At 41.4% G+C, this 5,000-nt stretch overlaps 1 protein-coding gene across 2 annotated transcripts in view; it reads left to right on the top strand.

The window, feature by feature from the left end:
* Positions 1 to 5,000, top strand: part of LOC133991783 (B-cell lymphoma/leukemia 11A-like) — a 50,662-nt gene that overhangs the window by 10,563 nt on the left and 35,099 nt on the right. The window lies entirely within an intron of this gene.

Here is a 5,000-nt window from a genome sequence, read left to right as displayed (position 1 = left end):
TGTCTGCAGTCCAGACGGACCCAAAAAACTTGGAATTCGCTGCTGACAAATTTTGGACGTAGTAATGAAACAAGGAGCGGAAAAAGCAGTTTGCTTTGGGCAGAGATTCTGTGTTGCTGGAAATAGAACATAGAGAAACTTGAATCACGTGAATTTAAAAAAAAATATTCTCATTGTTGCTTTCCTCTCTGTCTGTTTGCTGGGAAAGTCCAAACCGGTGAGCCTGTTGATTTATCCTTTATCCTGTTCGGTAATACTCAAAGCACACACAGACACACAGTCAGACACACACCCATTTTTTTTTGTTACATAAGACAGTGTTAGGGCAGCAGCATTAAATTGCTGAACTAAATAAAGTCTGCTCTAGCAGGGCTTCCCAACCTATTAACTGATGTACTCTAATGTTTTGTTAATTTGTAATTTTAATAAATATAACAAGAAAAAAAGAAGTGTTGGTTAGTCTGGTAGACTCATCCAGAGAGGCTTCATTTTAAAAGGGTGATGGGCCACACAGGTTGTTTACCTTCACGCCTGAATCCTGCATCTTCATTAAAATGACGTGTGTTTTATCCCAGGAGTTACTGAAGTGTCTTTGAGGAAGACAGTGGGTCCATAGCTGAATGTGACCTTTGACCTCAAAGCTGAATTTATACTGCCAGGGGCCCTGGGCCCTCATGCCACATTTTTTAAATTTTATTCCAATTGGATAACACTGCTGTTGTAACTCCATCTTTGGTTTTGGACATTCCAGGTTTCTGACAGTTACCATAATTATTAACATCAAGAGAAAGGATCAAGCATCGTGTCGTTTTGCTGTGGAGCCCGACAATAAAAAAGTGCACGTTAAAAAAAAATCTTATCCAGATTGCCCATAAGGTAGATGTGGCCCTGTTTGGAATAGATTTAAGAATGGAAGTAAAACTAACCTAAAAATACTGCAACAGTTTTACCAGTAAAATGTACTTTAAGTACTCACTAGGCATTATGTAACTGGATTATTACTGTGTAAGCAGTGTTTTAATGTTTTAACAGCTGATTTGAGCTTGTTTATACTGTTCCAGTAGTTCAGTCTACAATAACGTGTCATATGTTTGAAGCTTAGTCTATTTTGTTTGTGAAGTGAAATCTGTGGCTGCCAAATAAATATACAGAACTCGAAGTATAAAGTAGCACAGAAACTGGCTGTGTAGTAGGAGAAGGAGAGGAAGAGAGTCTCTCTGTGGTTATCAGTCCAGTCTCATATTATCATATTAGTGGTTGGAGGATGGGCGCTGTACACTTGATAGAATAATAACATCAAGCTGTTTTTCGCCGTTTGCTTTTTTTTTTTTTTTACGGCCGCAAATTCGATTAACGGTAGTAACGACTTATTTAAGATGGATCGCCATCGTAAAATGGGAGCTTTTTCACAGCAGTATCTTGCTGAGTCTTCCCAGGACCGGGGTCGTCTGGGGGGGGGGGGGTTTCGCAGGAAGTGACGCGTCGTTCTATTCTGGAATAAATAGAAAGACGAGCAGCTGTCACCGCCGTCGCCGCAGCTCGACAGACAACAACATCATCAACATCATCAAAGGGTAAAAAAATAAAAAAAAAAAGAGAGAAAAAAAACAACACAAAACCATAAAAATAAGAAGCGAGAGAAAAGACGTCACGCTCTTCCCACGCGCTTTTGATTGACAGCTGAATCCTGGGAAGTGAGGCTTCTAGATGCAGAAGCACCGCGGCGGCGGTAGCTGCGACCCAAGAGATGGAGAAAGATCTGCTGTAGACCGAAAGATCTCCCTGCATTACTGTGGTCTCTAAAAAAAAAACAACATTTTCTAACAATGACAGCAGGAGAGAAAAGACACTAGAGAAAAAAAAGCAGCGTTATTTCCCAGTTTGCAGTATTTCCAGCGGTGACGATGTGTCAGCGGCCGTGTGACGTCAAGCCCACTACTGTACTCGCTCTGTGATGGAGGATTGTTTATTGATCCGGCTCTTTTGTGTTTATGCGAGCGATTTGACATCCACGCTACATTTACTCCTTCGTGGTGAGAGGGAAAGCTGCTGTTTTTGGCTCACTTGCTGCTTCGCTGTGTGTGTGTGTGTATGTGTGTTTATTCCTACGCACACACACACACACACACACACAGACACACACATGCCTCGGTCTGCTCAGGGGGTGCACATGTAACTCCTGCTCTCTTATTATGTTGAATGGAGTTGAAGGCCTGTTCATAAAACTGTTTATACACTACAAAGCTTATTTATATAGGCCACTGGATTACAGACTGGTTACTGCTTCTACACACACACACACACACACACACACACACACACACACACACACACACACACACACACACACACACACACACACACACACATACACACACACACACATATATTCAGATATGACTAGTTAGATATGTGTTCATTTGCTCGCTTTGTATGTATCATTACTTGTACAGCATGTCCACATGTATGTATGTATGTATGTATGTGTGTGTGTGTGTGTCTGTCTGTGTGTTTTTTAGTGGAGCATGAGTGGACATGAAAGTGTGTGTGAGTGTGTGTATGAGCTGGCAGTGTGAATGCAGGACATCCCCTGGTAGTGTGTGCCAGGGCTGAGCTGGCAATGTGGCCTCTGTGTGTGTGTGTGTGTGTGTGTGTGTGTGTGTGCAATGCGTGTGTGTGTGTGTGTGTGTGTGTGTGTGTGTAGAAGGGCCTGGCTCCTTGCTCTGGTTTCATGTTCCCCATTTGGCTGAACTACTACTACAACTGCAGAAGAGCAGCACACACACACACACACACTGCCACCCTGTAACTGTGTGTGTGTGTGTGTGTGTGTGTGTGTGTGTGTGTGTGTGTGTGTGTGGAGCACGTATAAACGCACAGCTCTGTTTGAGTGGGTATAATCTTTTATGTCGGCATTGTGATCCTCAGCCTGTTTGTTCCTGTCACTCCCACCACCTTCTCCACTTTTACATCCTTCTTCTTCAGCAAATTAAACACACCTTTACTGCCAAATAAAGTGGGATCCATCCTCCAAGCAGAGTTACATACACTATGTATGTCAACATGCACTAAAGGGCCAAGTGATAAGAAGAAAACATATTCCTGCTTCACCAATGTTTATTTATTCTCTAATCCTTTCTTTTTTTGTGAATTAATGGACAAGTTTACCTCTACTAATATTTAAATATAATAAGGGGAAAAAAGTGACAAAACCATAAAAGAAAAAAACATAATCTTCCATCTTGCATGATGTCACCAACATCAGCATCATCCTAAATGTTAAAAGTGTGATGAATGTAAGCATCTCATCATGGTTTAAATTCTCTTTATAAGGTGTTTCTCCTGCATACTTAAAACATTTTGTTTTTAAGGTGAAAAAAATGACAAATCCATAAAAAAAACAATCTTCCATCTTGTATGATGTCACTAGCATCACCGTCGGCTGTTATCGGGATAAAACCCCCCCCCCGAAACACATTATTACAGTTTTCACTCCTCGGATGTCGAGGAATACCACCGTTTAATGATGCTTTAAAAAAAAAAAAAAGAACTCATACATGCATAAACACACACAGACACAGACACACACACACACACATGCACGTGCACGTTTAAGGAACTCCCCCATCGCCACCAGCAGCAGCGCCGCTGACTTTTCCCGATAATTTGCGGAGGCTCATTTGAATTTTAAGCGCTACTTTAATCTTCAAAGCTCAAATAGCTTTATGAATATGCATGCAGTGGGCAGACTTTAGTTCATTACCTAGTTGTAAATTCTAATGACCATTAGGTCCTCACAGTAATTGCCAATTGTTTTGCATTTTTGATTGGCCTATTACCATGCACATTCACAGCGCACATCAGCTATGCTTGTCAGAGCCGGCATGTCAAGGGGTGTTTGTGTGTTTTCAGCTGTGTGTGTGTGTATGTGTGTTGTGTGTTTTCTCATTTGTGCCTTTGGGTGAGATGTTTTCGTGTGTGTGTGTGTGTGTGTGTGTGTGTTTTAGGCTAATATAAATGAAAGTTGCATTTTTTTTTTTTTTTAATTGTGTGAAGATTGAAAACCGAGCCAGAGATTGGACATATTTAATTTACATGATGTAACGTCTGTTCCCTCATTACACTGCTTGTCTCTCACCAACACACTCACACACTGACACACACACACACACACACACACACACACACACACACACACACACACACACACACACACACACACACACACACACACACACACACACACACACACTCATACACTGACATAAACACACACACACACAAAAAATACACCAAATGCAAACCATCTGGCTCTCTCCTGTACGTGTCGGTCTTGACATGGTAAAGTGATTTCTCAATGCCCATCTCTCTCTTTCTCTCTGTCTTTCTCTCTCTGTCAGCCTATTCATTTTTAGTGTCACCCCCCCCCCCCCCTCCACACACACACACACACCCTCTTCTTTTTTTCTCTTTCTCCTTGAACAAACAGATGTCAGATACCTCTATTTTTTCCCCCTCCCAGACTCTATCTAAGGGCTGCCATTTTGGAGACAGTGATTCGTCTTCCTAAGTGAGTTTCTCTGTAAACATGGACGGAAACTCGTAAAAAAAAAAAAAAAAAAAAAAAAAAGAGGGAACAAAAATGAATTCCATTGTTCTGTCCGCAGCAGAAAAATGTCTCTTTCTATCTTTCTATATATATGTGTGTGTGTGTGTGTGTGTGTGTGTGTGTGTGTGTGTGTGTGTGTGTGTGTGTGTGTGTGTTGTGTGGTTGTGCATACACGAAAGAAAATAGGCACCTGTGCGTTAACACTCACTTAGCTACATGCTTGCAGATGGACACACACACAAACACACACACCCACACACCCTATGGGTATGCTTCCTTTGTACTGGAAAAGGGAGGCTTGTTCTGATTTTTTTTTCCATAAAGGACAGAGAGAAAGACAGAAATAAAGGAAAGAAAGTCAATAAAATAAATCAATGTTCATCTAATAATG

The sequence above is a fragment of the Scomber scombrus genome, chromosome 12 (genome assembly GCF_963691925.1).
Source record: "Scomber scombrus chromosome 12, fScoSco1.1, whole genome shotgun sequence".
In the NCBI taxonomy this organism is placed as follows: Eukaryota; Metazoa; Chordata; class Actinopteri; order Scombriformes; family Scombridae; genus Scomber; species Scomber scombrus.
Note: the sequence above shows the minus strand (reverse complement) of the source record. Positions and strands in the feature narration are given on the sequence as shown.